Source organism: Asparagus officinalis, chromosome 6 (assembly GCF_001876935.1).
Source record: "Asparagus officinalis chromosome 6, Aspof.V1, whole genome shotgun sequence".
Classification (NCBI taxonomy): domain Eukaryota; kingdom Viridiplantae; phylum Streptophyta; class Magnoliopsida; order Asparagales; family Asparagaceae; genus Asparagus; species Asparagus officinalis.
The window spans coordinates 20470517-20488941 of NC_033799.1; the positions used below are offsets into that span (position 1 = coordinate 20470517).

Genomic DNA, 18425 nt, shown 5'->3' on the forward strand with positions numbered 1-18425 from the left:
AATAAGATTGTAGCATTGTTGGGTGATCTTTAGACTAGTGCAATCAGTTTCATTTGGTTCTTTTACTAATGGCTTGGAGGAAGAAAATTGCAAGCAGGAGGCTTCAAATACTAGAAATGGATTCTGGAGAAGCAACACGGGTATGCTTCCATGTATTGCTAAGTTCATTGTATTCTCCTTGTGTCAATTGTATTTTGTATTCTCCTGGTACTTGTATTTGTGATCAACATACAAGAATAAGAATGCTTTGGCTGTTATATTGTAAGTCGGGGGATTTGATTATTGGATTTTTGCCCTCATGAAGGTTTTTCCCCCTTGTGTCAATTATCTCCTTGATAGTTTATTTTCATTTGAAATACTTGAAGTTTGTTTACCGACACTTATATTTATGTTGATTTTTGGTTGCTACCCCTTCCGCAGGATGCAATAGTAATTCTTGTTTATGCGATTTGAACAATATTCTTGTGTTCTTTTCTTTTGAAGTAAAGTATCTGGGTACTTGAATCTATAAATATCAACAAACTTGTGTGTGGTATACTGGTATTGGTGGGACGATTCTGCCTTAGTATTCTCTTTTGTTCACAACATAGATTTCTTGTTTTTTACATATTTAGATGCAGTTAGTTGTTGTCCTGTTCTACTCTCTTAATCTTTAACATCTGTATGGTCTTGAAACTACTAAAACAACTATCAAAATATCCGGTGGAAATTTTATTCAGCGTGATCTCGTCTATAAGAATTGAGATACGTGATAAATATTGAGAGAATTAGACCATGTTTATTATCACTTAAGTAAAGAGAATCCAGGTCCGAAAAATACAGTTGCTTGTCTAATTGCATCAAAATATGCAAAATCAACATCTAAATATGCAAAAACAAAAAATCACTTACAAAAATCACTCTAGTTCTTTCTCTAATGTGCCTCAAAAGAGTATAGTTTGCTTCGAACTCAAAGAGTAAATATTTGGAAAAACCTGTTGACAGTAAAAAGTTTATTGTTCTGTTGAATTTCGTGATAGCTGTTATATCAAGTTTTTCTCATTACTACTTGAATTAACTTAAGTTTTATCAACTTAATATTCTGTTCTTTTCTCAGAAACAGTGCCTATAGCTTGGGATCTCATGCAACTATTATTATGATAAGTATGAAGAGTTTTGAGAAATGAAAAAAAAGAAAAAAAATAAAAGAAAAATGAGCTATTTGTACTATAGTAAGCAAGCGGACATACAAAAAACAGCCTGATTATTTTTACAAGTAAAGATTCTTTCACTTATAACGGAATGTACCACTACCACCCAAATACTGTTAGTGTCTTAAATATTTGATGAAAGTTAACAGTGGTGATTCTTAACATTACATTCATCATAAGATTTTACTGACGTGACAATGATCTGACCCAGCCATGTTTAGAAAAAAATTAGTGAAATCACAAGTTCAACATACACGTTTGTATGAAACTTGTAACTAATTTTTGCTAACGTGGCAGCCATGTGATCTCCTTAGCAATATTTTACAGAAATTTGAAAAAGAATATAGATTGATGATAATGATAATATTAATGACCGTGGTTGACGACTTGTAGATATTAATGATCAGAAAGGACCGAAACGATACTTAGCTAGCACATGAGGGAACTGCAATAAAGTTTTGCCAAAAATCTATATGCATTATTAGATTATCCATCATTTACCTTCCTTTTAAAGAAAATATCTGATGAACTGAACCTAACCCCCACAGGAAACGCGTATAAAATAAATCAAGGCGCTCGCTCCTCGCTCTCTCCGATTCCTTAAAAAAAAGACGTCTCCTTTTTCCCGCTCCACTAAACCCCGAACAAATTCCGCCCTTAAAAATCTAGGGCTAGGGTTTCGATCTCGTCTGCAACTCCAAGGAAAAGCTCTTATCACCCCCTCGAGCCCTGTTCGCTTTCTTGCCGCCCTTTTCCTCCTCTCCCTCTTCATCTTCAATCAGCATACGATCATGCCAGCTTGGGTTTCAGATTTAGCCCACCCCTCCTCAGTGATTTGAACCACTTAGGGTTTCGTTGAGCAGTTCAGAAGGAGTCACGACTACGAAGGTAAAGATCTCCATTCCCGGTTTCCTGGCTGGGGAATTTTCACAAACACAAGCCATGCCTTTTAATGACTGCATGCTTGTTTTTTACTTTTTTGTGATTATTTCGTTGCTAAGTTTTCTTAAATCTCATATACTATAATCTTGAAATGTTTCTCAAAAGTGGCATCTTTTGGATTTTTGAATAAATATAGGATTTTTTATAAGTTTACAGGAGGGAATATTTTGGGATAGAGCATAAAACTTTTAGTAAATAATAAATATCATATGCTATAGGTTACTTTTTTTCTTCTTCTGAATTTGTAATGTAGGGCTTCTAATGTTGTATTTTGAATTTCATGTTCTTAATTTTTTTAAATAAATTGAGATGATCCTTTGGCAGTCCCCAATTTATAGTGAGCTGTATTCAATCCAATAATTGGGCTTATGAATCTTCAATGATGATTAAGTTTGATACGAAATGATCTAATTTTTTTGGTGACCCTTTTTCTTTAATTTTCCACATATTTGGACAACTGGTTGAATATGTTTTGGCTGTGTGAATTTCAATATTTTAGATGGAGCATCATCGTAAAGACGAGGTTGTTGATCTTCAGCCTTTTAGCATTATGGCTCTATCACCTTTAGATGGCCGATATTTGCAGAAAGTCAAGGATTTGCACCCATGCTTTAGTGAATTTGGGTTAATCCGTTACAGTGTAATGGTCGAGGTAACTTTCATTAAATTATCCTTTAAGAATACATATTTAATAAGTGCTTTTTTATTCAACACCAGTGTACAGTTTTAGTCTTACATTATGTTTTTTTTAAGAATAATGGTTTCATATTTAAATGTAGATTATACAATCATTTTTGTAGCGAATGATTAAAAAATGTTTCTGGTAAAGCATGAAGAAACTATAGTTGTTGATTGGATATCCTTGTTCGTCTGGCTAATAAATCATATTATGTCTCAGGTATTTAGATAAAAGGTTTAAAGCCTTAGTTAGCTCAAAAGGTTTAAAATTGTGCCTAAAATATTCTGTGAACCGTTAGGATATTTATAATTGATATGCATATCTGACAATGGAACCCCTCTTCTAGTAAATTTGCATATGATGTAGTATTAGCAGTTTCAGCATGAGTCCATCAAACATTGTTTATTTAGGTCATGCTTATTAGTGTGCTTTCTTTTACAATCTGACAAAACGTCCAGCCTCTGCTTTGATATAGGTAGCAGTCTTCTTTAAAACTTGTCATTGTGTAGTCATGTCTTGGGTAATTGAGAAAGAGGTAACTTACAAGTAAAAAAGGTTTACCACTTTCTCCATTACCCATCATGATCTGACAAAGCTGGCCACTGTAGTTATATTTTCATATTGGCTACTTAGTGCAAAATGCTAATCTGAAGCGATTCTTTTTAGGTAAAATGGTTGCTAAAATTAACAAAAATACCTGAAATCAAGGAGGTTCAAAGCTTTAACGAGAATGTCAGGTCTTATTTAGAAAGTATAGTTAGTGGCTTCAGCAAAGCAGATGCTCTGGAAGTGAAAAAGATTGAAAAAGTAACTAACCACGATCTTAAGACAGTGGAATACTTGTTGAAACAGAAATGTCAATCCAATGCTGAGATTGCTGAGGTGAGTTTTTGATGTTCCTTGTTGTAGGTACTCTATGCTTCCTCTTTTTATAACTACGACTAACTATGGTTTCAAATATTTCATTTGATGCTTAATATTTGACATGAGATTCTATAAAATTCTTTTTTAGGTACTGGAGTTTTTCAATTTTTCTTGTACATCAGAGTATATAAATTATTTAGCCCATGCATTAGCACTGAAGGAGGTGCTCAACACTGTCATATTTCCTGTGATGATTGAAGTGTTGAATGCAATACGCAAATTAGCGAAGGAAAATGCTCATATCTCCATGTTGTCTCGCACTCATGGACAGGTATTTTCAGTTCTAGATGAGAGGCAACTCTTGTTATAATGGAATACCAACTTTTTGTTGATTAGATGTTATCTACAAAAACTTTCACTACTACAGATTTAGGCTTAGGAAACGCCACTTAGATAGCGCTTTTTAAAAGCGCTATCTAAGTGGCTGCTTGAATAGCGCTTATTTGCATATTGAAATAATAATAAAAAAAAATTAAAAGAAAAATTGCAGCAATAGCGCTAGTTAGTTAAGCGCTATACCAGTTGAAGCTTCTTTATCGCTTCAATAAAACGCTATATGATAAGTGTTACATGGGTTACTTGGATAGCGCTTCTAAAGCGCTATATGACGATAGCGCTTCTAAAGCGCTATGTGAGTTGATTCCGGGTTCACTTAAATAGCGCTTCTAAAGTGCTATGTTTTTATTCTCTTAAATAGCGCTTCATAAGCGCTATTACAGTTTCAAAACTAAAATTTTCATTCCACCCAAAAGCCTTTTTCATTTCGTTCCCCCCAAAATTTTCATTCCACCGCCAAATTTATCCCCAAAATTTTCGTCCCAGCGCCAAATTAAAGTCATCCCCAAATTTTTCAACACCGCACTCTCAAATCCCTAACCCCCTCGTCATGGCCCCCTCACCGCCCTCCCTCTTCCCTTCTCCTCTTCCTCTTCCTCTTCCTCTCATCCGCCGCCTCCGCCACCACCGCTGGCGACATCTCTGACCTCCTCCGCCTCACGAGAGCAGACTCCGACCCCATCCTCACCATCCGTCGTCAGATTCATCGCCACCCTGAGCTCCGCTTTCAAGAACACAACACCAGTGCCCTTATCCGCCACCATCTCGACCTCCTCGGGATCCCCTACTCCTACCCCGTCGCCGGCACCGGCGTTGTAGCCACCGTAGGATCCGACGAGCCCCCCGTCGTCGCTCTCCGTTCTGACATGGACGCCCTCCCTCTCCAGGTTAATTTACTCGAAGCTTCTTTGATTTGAGGTTAGGGTTTTGATGAGTTTTGTGTGAACGTTTAGGAAATGGTGGAGTGGGAGCATAAGAGTACGGTGGACAGGGTGATGCATGGGTGTGGGCATGATGCACATGTCGCGATGTTGCTCGGAGATGTGAAGTTGCTGAATCAGAGGAAGGACAGGCTGAAGGTAGTGAATTATTTTGATTTTGAGTGTAAAGTTTTGTTCTTTGGGTAGTAGAAGTTGGTTGTGCTTAGTTAAGAGATTTGATCAGGGACAAATTTCATTGTTAATTTACTGAATAGTTCCTTATTTACCGAGTAGACTATATGATCTTCAACTAGCATTTGCTCTCGATCGATTGGAGGTGACTTTGTCAGGGTGATTTTAGTGTAAACTTACAACTGACATGATTTAGGTCTGTCTGGCTCCAGTAATAAATTAATCCATGTATCAGCATGCTCATGTGTATGAAAGCAGAAGTACACAGGTTCAGTTAGATGATGTCAAAAAAGAGAGAGAAAAACCTGTCCCCCAAAAACAGAATCTTTCTTTTCTTCCTTGTTTCTTTGAGCTTATTGAATAGTTTTCTTTGTTAGATCTAAATCAAAACTTAAGATCTAAAACCATATAGCCATGATTAATTCAGAGAGATTAACAATAATTTAAAAGAGCGGAAGCTTATACCTGAATCCATAGATTGATCTTGATTTTGGGTTTTGGATCTTCTAACCTTAGGGTTTCTCTAAAACTGAATTTCTCTAACTAGATAGGGGTGTAGAGAATTAGAGAATGTAACCCTAGGTTAGGGACCATAACCCCTTATTTATAGATGTTGTACTTTTGTAATTTAGCCCCTCAATAAATCACAATTACAACCTGGTATCTGCACATATAACCCCATGACTTATTTAAATACCAAATTAACCCAACTTAATTGATCACTTTAGTGGGTTATCCTGAAAGATAGCAATACACATTGATTAATCATATGTGCCCACAAATAGATTTATTAGATTAAATCCAACAATCTCCCACTTGGGCACCATATGATTCCTTAAATTGTGTATAACCTTATGAGCTCAAAAATTGCTATCACTGAAATGGTATTTCCGAACAATCTCGTCCATTGACTATATCAATATAGGATCAAAGCGGCCTTCGTCACATTTATCGTGACTCGACCCATCAATGGTCACATATACCAATACAATCAAACGACATAGATCAATCATGGATGTGCAGCATGAAAATTACATGCAATGTGATCAGTACATGTCTATTTTCAACTGGTCCTCCTTAGTGAGGTCAAAACCAAACATAATGTAACAGAGTGTCTTAACTGAAAACTTTATTCTGATCAGACAATACAAACAAACATAAAGCACCACAAATACAAACTCCCACTAAAACATAATATCCTCAAATAATACCACACCCATATGAGCAGTATGCTCATGAAAGACCTTAGGTGGCAATCCCTTAGTAAGAGGATCAGCTATCATGGAGTTTGTCCCAATGTGCTCTATGGATATCTGTCCACTCTGTACCCTTTCTTTCACAACCAGGAACTTAATGTCAATATGTTTTGACTTAGTTGAGCTCCTGTTGTTATTGGAATACATTACTGCAGATTTATTGTCACAATATAACCTTAGTGGTCTTTCAACATTTTCCAAAATGCGCAGTCCCGTGACAAAATTTCGCAGCCATATTCCCTGATTGGATGCCTCATAGCAAGCTACAAATTCTGCTGCCATAGTGGAGGAAGCTACTAGTGTTTGTTTGACACTTTTCCATGATATAGCTCCTCCTGCTAACATATAAATGTAGCCTGATGTAGACTTCCTGCTATCTTGGCATCCAGCAAAATCAGAGTCCGAATACCCAATGACCTCTAATTTCTCTGATTTTCTGTATGTGAGCATGTAATCTTTTGTTTTCTGAAGATACCTCATAACCCTTTTGACTGCTATCCAATGATCCATACCAGGGTTGCTTAAGTATCTGCCTAACATCCCAACAATGTACGCAATATCCGGACGCGTACATACCTGAGCATACATTAGACTTCCTACAGCCGAAGCATAAGGAATCTTCTGCATTTCCTGAATTTCAAGGTTACCTTTAGGGCACTGATTGAGACTAAACTTGTCTCCTTTAGCAACAGGGGTGTCACCTGGTCTGCAATCTTGCATGCCAAACCTTTTAAGTACCTTATCGATATAGCTCTTTTGTGATAATCCAAGAATACCCCGAGAGCGATCTCGATGTATCTGGATCCCTAATATAAAAGAGGCGTCCCCAAGATCTTTCATCTCAAAATTCTTTGATAGAAATCTCTTGGTTTCGTGCAACATGCCTATATCATTAGTGGCAAGCAAGATGTCATCCACATACAGAACCAGAAAAATATACTTACTCCCACTGAACTTGTGATATACACAGTCATCAACAATGTTCATCTCAAAACCGAACGAGATAACTATTTGTTGAAACTTATGATACCATTGACGAGGAGCTTGCTTGAGTCCATAGATGGATTTCCTTAATTTGCAAACCATATTCTTTGGGTCTCCTGACACAAAGCCCATGCATTAGCACTGAAGGAGGTGCTCAACACTGTCATATTTCCTGTGATGATTGAAGTGTTGAATGCAATACGCAAATTAGCGAAGGAAAATGCTCATATCTCCATGTTGTCTCGCACTCATGGACAGGTATTTTCAGTTCTAGATGAGAGGCAACTCTTGTTATAACGGAATACCAACTTTTTGTTGATTAGATGTTATCTACAAAAACTTTCACTACTACAGATTTAGGCTTAGGAAACGCCACTTAGATAGCGCTTTTTAAAAGCGCTATCTAAGTGGCTGCTTGAATAGCGCTTATTTGCATATTGAAATAATAATAAAAAAAAATTAAAAGAAAAATTGCAGCAATAGCGCTAGTTAGTTAAGCGCTATACCAGTTGAAGCTTCTTTATCGCTTCAATAAAACGCTATATGATAAGTGTTACATGGGTTACTTGGATAGCGCTTCTAAAGCGCTATATGACGATAGCGCTTCTAAAGCGCTATGTGAGTTGATTCCGGGTTCACTTAAATAGCGCTTCTAAAGCGCTATGTTTTTATTCTTTCAAAACTAAAATTTTCATTCCACCCAAAAGCCTTTTTCATTTCGTTCCCCCCAAAATTTTCATTCCACCGCCAAATTTATCCCCAAAATTTTCGTCCCAGCGCCAAATTAAAGTCATCCCCAAATTTTTCAACACCGCACTCTCAAATCCCTAACCCCCTCGTCATGGCCCCCTCACCGCCCTCCCTCTTCCCTTCTCCTCTTCCTCTTCCTCTTCCTCTCATCCGCCGCCTCCGCCACCACCGCTGGCGACATCTCTGACCTCCTCCGCCTCACGAGAGCAGACTCCGACCCCATCCTCACCATCCGTCGTCAGATTCATCGCCACCCTGAGCTCCGCTTTCAAGAACACAACACCAGTGCCCTTATCCGCCACCATCTCGACCTCCTCGGGATCCCCTACTCCTACCCCGTCGCCGGCACCGGCGTCGTAGCCACCGTTGGATCCGGCGAGCCCCCCGTCGTCGCTCTCCGTGCTGACATGGACGCCCTCCCTCTCCAGGTTAATTTATTCGAAGCTTCTTTGATTTGAGGTTAGGGTTTTGATGGGTTTTGTGTGAAAGTTTAGGAAATGGTGGAGTGGGAGCATAAGAGTACGGTGGACGGGGTGATGCATGGGTGTGGGCATGATGCACATGTCGCGATGTTGCTCGGAGCTGCGAAGTTGCTGAATCAGAGGAAGGACAAGCTGAAGGTAGTGAATTTTTTCGATTTTGAGTGTAAAGTTTTGTTCTTTGGATAGTAGAAGTTGGTTGTGCTTAGTTAAGAGATTTGATCAGGGACAAATTTCATTGTTAATTTACTGAATAGTTCCTCATTTACCGAGTAGACTATATGATCTTCAACTAGCATTTGCTCTCGATCGATTGGAGGTGACTTTGTCAGGGTGATTTTAGTGTAAACTTACAACTGACATGATTTAGGTCTGTCTGTCTCCAGTTATAAATTAATCCATGTATCAGCATGCTCATGTGTATGAAAGCAGAAGTACACAGGTTCAGTTAGATGATGTCAAAAAAGAGAGAGAAAAACCTGTCCACCAAAAACAGAATCTTTCTTTTCTTCCTTGTTTCTTTGAGCTTATTGAATAGTTTTCTTTGTTAGATCTAAATCAAAACTTAAGATCTAAAACCATATAGCCATGATTAATTCAGAGAGATTAACAATAATTTAAAAGAGCGGAAGCTTATAATGTGTATGAAAGCAGAAGTACACAGGTTCAGTTAGATGATGTCAAAAAAGAGAGAGAAAAACCTGTCCCCCAAAAACAGAATCTTTCTTTTCTTCCTTGTTTCTTTGAGCTTATTGAATAGTTTTCTTTTTCACCTGATATTGCTCTCTTTTGCAACCTTAATTGAATCATTTTGTTTGAGTTAAGGGTTAGTGAAAATATGTAAATACAAAACATAAAGGCAATGTATGTCCGCTGAGACCGCTCCTCCATCTTGCATGTGTAGATAGAATTATGTCTCTGGCGCATATACCTGAATCCATAGATTGATCTTGATTTTGGGTTTTGGATCTTCTAACCTTAGGGTTTCTCTAAAACTGAATTTCTCTAACTAGATAGGGGTGTAGAGAATTAGAGAATGTAACCCTAGGTTAGGGACCATAACCCCTTATTTATAGATCATCTTGCATGTGTAGATAGAATTATGTCTCTGGCGCATGAAACATACATTTCAAAGGTTAGATAGAAGGCCGAAGATCATGCACATAGAATTGGTCAAAAGAAAGAAGTTCAAGTATTCCGATTTTGTACTGAGGTTTTGCTTTACTAAATGAAGTTTACTAACTCTTCTTATGTTAATGTGAAATCGCTTGTATGTTACAGTCATTTTCCCTTTGATACTGCAGTACGCCATTGAGGAAAAAGTTATTGAGAGGGCATATAAGAAGCTTGCTCTTGATGCTTTAGTTATTCAACAAGGCAGATTGGCCGAGCAAAAGAGTAAGCATTTTATATATAGCTGTTAATAAAGATGAATTGTTGCAAATGGTGAGGTTTGTTGCAAATGGTGAGGTCTTGTGCATGTAGAACTTTGCGTGTTATTCAGAGGCAAAGCATAAGAATATTGTCAAGCATAGTTATAGTCAATCATAGTTCAAGCACTTATCTCAATTATTATTATTTTTGTATATGATTTTTCTCCTTGCCTTAGTTGGCTACCAATGTAAATATAAAGTAACTCTGCCTTGTGGTTATGCAATGTGATCAGTACATGTCTATTTTCAACTGGTCCTCCTTAGTGAGGTCAAAACCAAACATAATGTAACAGAGTGTCTTAACTGAAAACTTTATTCTGATCAGACAATACAAACAAACATAAAGCACCACAAATACAAACTCCCACTAAAACATAATATCCTCAAATAATACCACACCCATATTAGCAGTATGCTCATGAAAGACCTTAGGCGGCAGTCCCTTAGTAAGAGGATCAGCTATCATGGAGTTTGTCCCAATGTGCTCTATGGATATCTGTCCACACTGAAGCTGATGGGAGTCAAAAATTCTAACGATGAATGGTGGATTACACTTTTTTTTTATCTCTAGATGCATTTTGTATGATTTATTCAACAAAGCTATGTGTGTCTTACAGCCACTATTGTCTTACAGATTACATGTATGTAACAATAGTTTTACACATTATGAATTTTTGTTGTTATATCTCATGAGTTGTGATAATTTTGTTTATTTTGCCTCTTCTCATACTTGCAGTCTCACAAAGCTGCTGGAAAATGGAGGAGCAAGCCATTTCCCCACTATGTAGAGTTATGTACTATATTTGGCAAGGATCGAGCCACTGGGAAGAAGGCTAAAACAGCAGTACGTAGATATTGTGGAAGAACTTGACTTGTTAGATGACGCGGCAAGCTTGGATGAGTCAAATGCTGATAGTGGATCAATCTCAAGCACAAGCAACAAGAAGAAGAGAATTAATTAATGATATTAGTTATGATTGTGCTACTAACTAATTTTTGTATTTCCATTTTAACAGTTATATATAATGTTTTGACTGAATGATTGCAATATATATATTTTGTATGAATGGATATTATTTTTGTCCTTTTGTTAGATTGTTATTGATGGATAGAAAATCGTTATTTATGTAAGTATTTAAATATTTAGACCTAGAAAATTAGGTATCAAAAATTAAAAAAAATTAATTAAAAAAACAGATGCAAAAACTCAGTTAGCGCTTCTTTAAACGCTATAGGGTAAATATACAGTATTTTTTTTGGAATTGGTATAGCGTTTTTTAAAGCGCTATTGTAGTTCAAATAGCTAACTTCAATAGCGCTTTTTTTAGCGCTATCATAGCTGTTTTTTTTTTGAACTACAATAGCGCTTATTTATGCGCTATAGAAGCAAACGATTTTTTTTTTAAATGCTTGGATAGCGCTTTTATAAGCGCTATCTTATAAAGCGCTATTATAGTCGATCCTTCGGATAGCGCTTTTTTAAGCGCTATTGTAGCTACCATAGAGGTAGCTTGCATAGCGCTTAAAAGCGCTATCCAAGCCTAAATTTAAGCGCTATTCAAGCGAAAATCTGTACTAGTGTTTAATGCTATATAAGCATAATTGAAAATCTTATTTTTCCCTTTTATTTGTGTTTAAACATAGAAGGACATAGTTTATTGTATATATTGATTTAAAAAAAAGAATCAGAAGCTATTAGACTAAGAAAATGCAAAGAATGCTTAAAGGGAAAAGAAAAATTCTTTTTCATTTCCATGAACTAATTTATTTAGCAATCCTAAATTCTTAATGAAATTTATCCCAAATGGAGAAGGGATGCAACTGACAAGAGCATGTTTGGAGAAGGATTAGAGAAGTGGGAGTACTCAAAGATAAACAAAGTACTCTTGGGTTTAAAAAGTTAAACTTAATCTAAGGTGCACAGGGTAATATTCCACTAAGAATTTTTCTCTAATGTCCTGGTGGTGGATTTTTTTTGGTTGAAATAACTCAAAGATTACATGCTTAAACTCAGGAATTTTCTACATGGGGCTAATACATCATGTATGTTTGCAGGACATGTTCTACATTCCTTTCTTCACGAGTTTTTAGCTTGATGCTATGAAATAAATTGAATGGAACCTTTTCAATCTGAAGGTTAAAAATAATATAATCATGTCTTTGTTTCTTATTTAGTCCTACATCAGAAAATGAGTGAGAAGTTAAGTTGCTTAAATAGGTATGCCCAAGACTCAAGTGTAACACGCCTAGTTGATTTTGGCAGTGGGTTGAGCCAAACGTGTAACACTTGGTAGGTCCCACGGCTTGTACTGCACTAATGGGCCCGGCGGCCCAGGACGTGACAAATTGTATCATAGCAGTTGCGAGTCTGAAGTGTGGAGCTAAGTGCTATGCGGGACTAAGTGCTATATTGCATGAGTGCGGTGGGAGCCACCTCTAGAGTCCACATAACCAAATGATACCGGGATGTGCCAATTGTCATGTCACGATGAGGACGTTGCTTATGTAAGGTGGGGTGTTTGTGACACTCCTATTTAGTCCAATATTAGGACATGAGTGAGAATTTTAGTGGCTTAAATTATTTAATTGTAAATCGGTTAGTCGATTTTGGCAGTAGATTGAGCCAAACAGCACGTTACACTTGTTGGGTCCCACGACTTCTGCCGCACCAATGGGCCCGTCAATCCGGGGCGTGACATGGCCAATATTAGAAATGGACATATACTAAGTTGACTGCTCAAAGCAGCTGAAATATGATATTGATAATTTTCATCGTTATGCTACGGGAATAAATGATTTGCTTTTGTAATAGGTTTCTGTGGTTTAGTTCTGATATCTTCTAACTCCCTTTGTAGCCTGCTTCACCCACTACTTTGTGAAAGGAGATGGCAAATTTTGCTATCAGACTAAGTGAAGTAGGGAAGACCTTTACAGAAGTGCAAATATTGGGCAAGTGTGCTGGAGCTGTTGGAAACTACAATGCACATAAAGTTGCATATCTTGATATTGAATGGCCAACTGTTGCAGCTGAGTTCGTGACCTCTTTGGGGTTAGGTTTCAACCCTTACGTGACACAGGCATGTTTATTTACTTCTACTACTTTTCTCTTTGCATGGTTTTACCTATCTAATTCATTTCAGCTTGATGGATCCTTTTTTTGCGTAACTAAGTAGGGCATAGACGATTTTGATATGGTTTTTTCTTTGTGGATGACTTGGACAACTTTCATTAATAGGAGGAGTATTTTATTTACCTGTACTTTTTTGACACTGCTGCTTGTATTCATTGTTCTCTGCTTGAACTGGTTTATTAATAAACATTCCTCGTGAACTTTTAGGCAACAATACAAACTGTAAAAGTGTGTAACTAATAGAATCTCAGGATTTTCTTTAATGAGTTTTGCAATCGACTCAGGTGACAGAAATGTAGGTTTTTTTTGCCATTTCACGTTTCAAGAGTTTACAAAAGGTGATTCATATAGTAAGTAGATCCATTTCACGTTTCAAGAGTTTACAAAAGGTGATTCATATAGTAAGTAGATACTATCATGTGCATGCTTGATAATAAGTTTTACAAAAGGTGATTCATATAGTAAGTAGATACTATCATGTGCATGCTTGATAATAAGTAGATACACTCGCAAGTTATCCATCTATCTTGGAATTACAGTACATTTATCAATTAGCCTATTCTACACCAACCTGTTAGTGCATAAATAATAATGGAATTACAGCGCCACCTAATAATTTTTTTAAGTTTGTGTTGTCTAAAAGGTTACGTCAATGTGGCCTATGAATGGAATGGCACTTGGCTTGCATGCATAGTCTCTATCTGAGCCTGTTGCTTGCTTCGTATGCAGATTGAGCCGCATGACTATATCGCAAAACTTTTCAATGCTGTTGTTCAGTCTAATAACATCCTGACTGATTTTGATCAGGACATATGGAGCTATATTTCGTTAGGTTATTTTAAGCAGGTAACTTTCTTATGCTTGACCGCTATACCCCTAAAATATTAGGACCTATTTTAGCTCCCAAACTTCCAATTTGTATCTAAACGATTTCATGATAATTTTGCTTTCCACATGACCAAGGCTGGGGAGATTGGATCTTCAACTATGACTCATAAAGTTAATCCCATTGATTTTGAGACTAGTGAGGGCAGCTTGTGTTTGGCTAATGCTATTTTATCTGCTAGCTCTCAGCTCGAAATTGCCCATCTCTCGTATGCAGGTGTATGATTTACTTTTCCATCTTTATTCATGGTTCTTGAGGAATACCTAATGTGAAGTTTAGTGCTATATCACAGTTCAAAAAACACATCTTAGTGTCTCATTCTGGTAAAGTGATACTATATTATTGCATGTGTAATCATTGACAGAGGGATTTGACCGATTCCACTGTTTTGAGGAATTTGGGTATTGGATCTGGGTATTCTCTCTTGGCATGCAAAAGTGCACTACAAGGAATCCGAAAGCTTCAGGTTACTAGTAAAATCTGCATGAGATGGTTATCACTAGAGAATTAGATATAAATCTAGATGTGTTATTGGTAGGAAATGTGTCGTTGTCGTCATTCTTTGCTTCATGTATGTTGTTTGTTATGTTTTTGCTTTAACTATTTGGGTTGGGCATATGTTGAATTTGAATTCATCACTAATGCAAGATGCTAAATTCTGTGAATTTCAAGATCATAGTAATGTGGATCCATTTCTAGATGAATTCTTGTCTTGCTGTCAACATAATTTCTATCCAATGTACATCCATCTAATAATATATATGATTTTACGGATGTTTAAGTTTTTTCTATATAAGTATTTCTTTTCTAAAATTGTACTAACCATTTCCCTAAAAAATATTGTATGAACTATGTCTTTGCTATCCTTTTCAATTTCCTTTAGATCTATTATTTGGGATCCATAACTATGATATCTGGCATGATTCCTTTGAAAATATTCTGTCTGTACGTCCGAGTAGTTGATGCGAAGAAAGATACATCTAAAAGTGACAAAAGCTCCTTTTTTGATCGATATGCTGCCGACGTATAAAGACAATCCTAATGTTAATATTTAATTAGGGGTGGCCAATGGGTCGGGTTGGGTCGGGTTGGGTCATAGTTGACCCAACCCGTATAAGTATGACCTGACCCGACCCGTTTAACAAATAAGTCAATGCGATCCGACCCGTTTATTAAACGGGTTTCCCAACCTGACCCATATAACCCGAATGACCCGTTTATCAAATCTCAGTTCAATATCATGGATACTATTTAGATCAAGATGAAATTCTTTTGACTCTTTCGACAATCACAAGTCTGAATATGCAATACTGCTATATAGATTGTACAAGAGATTGATCCTTTTAATAAACAATCCTAATTAAGGATTAGGTTGCTGTTTATTCACAGCATTATAAACAATGGTCCCCGCCTTTTTGGCCATCGCCTCACTCCGACGAACCCCCCAATCCCTCTGATCCTCGCACGACATAAAAGTCAAAACCGGACAAAACCTAGGCTTTAGAAAAAAACCAGCCCACTCCCAAGCTAAACTTTGACCCTTCAACCCCGCAACATAGTTCCTCCTCGGATCCAGAGCTTCGCTCTCGACTAAATCCCAACAGCTCTCTCCCATCGAGGTGAAGTACGATAGGTTCTCTAGCTTCCCGCAGCTCGCCAGGTTGCAAAGCACGTCGGGCACCCATTTTCTCCCCTTCTCCGACCTCCCCTTATTCTCCTCCGATCTCGTCCGTACGAGCGAAACCTTGACCGATATCGACCGTTGAAACACTAGCACACTGTCGATGAGGGCCGAGATGCGGCCGACCATGCCGGAGACGCTGGACCTAGCGAGAAACTGGGGGTCGAAGGAAGAGGAGAGAGAGGAGAAGGAGGAGGATGAAGACGATGAAGATGATCTTCATATTTGGAGTTTGCAACCCATTTAGAATTAAATGGGTCGGTATTGGGTTACACGGGTAAATTCGTGTCAACCCTAATTTACCCATCTAATAAACGGGTTAGTTCGGGTTGACCCGTTTATGACCCAACCCATATAACTCAACCCATACCCAATATAAACGGGTCGGGTCGGATTGGGTTGATGGGTCGGGTCATAATTTGCCACCACTACGTTTAATCAAGTTTACTCTAAAACTTGCCTAAATTAGTTTAAAGTAATAATATTTTAAAGTAATAATATTTTGATTGTACATTTTTGATACAGTGCCATCAATATGTCTCATTCCAAATTACATATTTAATAATGACATGACTCATGAAATTACATTGCTTTGTAACTCTCTTTGTTTCTTAATTCTTTATTTCTTTTCCATCATGTGTAGGTAAATGAGTCTCATCTCAATGAAGACCTGGACCAGGTGTGGGAGGTGCTTGCAGAACCAATACAAATAGTAAGTCCTGATAGTGCACTGCACTTCCCTTTAGACTATTAGCGTCTATGGTTAAATATGGAATAATAAAGATACATAACAGTAAAAACTGAATAGAAAACTAAAGTGCAGTAATTTAAAATTTTCCAACTCAACTATTGTGCGTTTGTAAAACGCTGCGTTTAAAGTATTTTTTGGCCTACTCCGGTGAAAGGATCCCAAGGCCAAATTGCTTCAGGAACAACAGTCTAGTACTTTGGTGTGCAACGACCCAGTACTATCAAGATCTCCTTGATCTTTAAGGCAAAGTTCTCCTCGATCTATCAGGAAAAGATCTTCTTGATCTTTAAGACCTTCTCGGTCTAGGCACTGTTCCTACGAGCACTCGCTATTCTACAACATATATATCTGTATATATTGATTGTTATTTTTAGAATGAATTTTCCTTAAGGATTTGGGGTCTATTTATAGTGTTTGGGAAAACATTATGCACTAAGAAAATAATAATATTTACTATGCTCGTGGGACCCACGTCTTAAATTTTCTTCAGTGGGGCCCACAACTTTTGATAAAAAATTGAAAACAGCAGCCCATGTGATTGTTGAAAAAAATATTCAACATAGACTTTATTATGACTACTTTCGTATAATTTTTCTTTTTTCAGCTTTTGTTGGTTATATGATGTAATATCAAAGGTCTGCTTGTATGCTGTATTGTTTTTGAAGGTTTTATATAGGTCATCTAATTCCATCTCCCCCAGCATTTTGACTATATGTTAGGAAAGATGACAGTCCAAGAGAGGGGTATTTTCACTCGAAAACAAATAGAATATAATTACATTAAGTCTCAATGGGACTGGGATCCTCTCCTAATGAAATCTCCTAATATCTTCTAATAAGGAGATCCTAGCCTTTCATTTTCATCATGGCCTTTCATTATCCCACCCATCCTTGTGGGTCACACTCCCAATTCTTCACAAAACTCATTAGGAAATATTAGGTATTAGGAGAGGATCCGAATTCCATTTTTAGCTAGTTAAATCTAAGCAAAAAATTCCCTTCCCCTTCCTCCTCCCCCCAACAAGAAAATGTAATGTTTTAGTGAAACCGTTACCTATCTGTCTGAATTGACATGTGAAGTGACATTTTTCACAATATCATTTCATAATGAAGTGACAATCAACCTTTATATGCTTCCTGTTCTCATGAGACTTAGTCTGTACCATTGGCATTATACGCCAGAACTTGATTATTACAATGTATTTCATAGCCTGAGGTAGAAACACACCTATCTCCTGATGAAGGTATTTAATCAACATAATCCCTCAAGTAGCGAGAACCATAACTTGATAATCAACCTTAGCAATAAATCATGACATGATAGTCTGCTTTATCGTGAGATCACCATATTCCTCCAATAAAAGTACAATATCTGCAAACGAGACACTACTAAGAGCATCATTTGCTCAATTAACATCAGAATAACCAATAATATTAAAGAATAAAAGAGACCCTTGTTGCTGATGGACTCTCTCTTGTTTTCTTACTTTAGGTTATGCATAGATACAATTTCCCAGAGGCATATGAGAAGCTGAAGGATCTCACCAGAGGAAGAGTTGTCAGCAAGGAGAGCATTCAAAAGTTCACTAATGGCTTGCAATTGCTAGAAGAAGCAAAGAGCGTTCTCTTGAATTTGACTCCCCAGTCATACATTGGAGAAGCAGAGAAGTTGTCTAAGTCTATCGACGATCATGTGGATTTGGTGAATGGGTTCAGGCTTTTATAGACGTTGAAACAAACGTTGAATGAACGAGATGAAAATTTTACTAATTGAACTATTTGTGGTTCATGTTACTTCCCCTTTGCATTTTCGTTATGAGCAAAGGCAGTTGATACCACAAACGGTTTGTGTTTGTATTATTGTGTAAGCTTCCAATACTAATGGACTGAATA

General features: G+C 37.2%; 1 pseudogene; it reads left to right on the forward strand.

The window, feature by feature from the left end:
• Window positions 69–18326, forward strand: LOC109845864 (annotated as a pseudogene).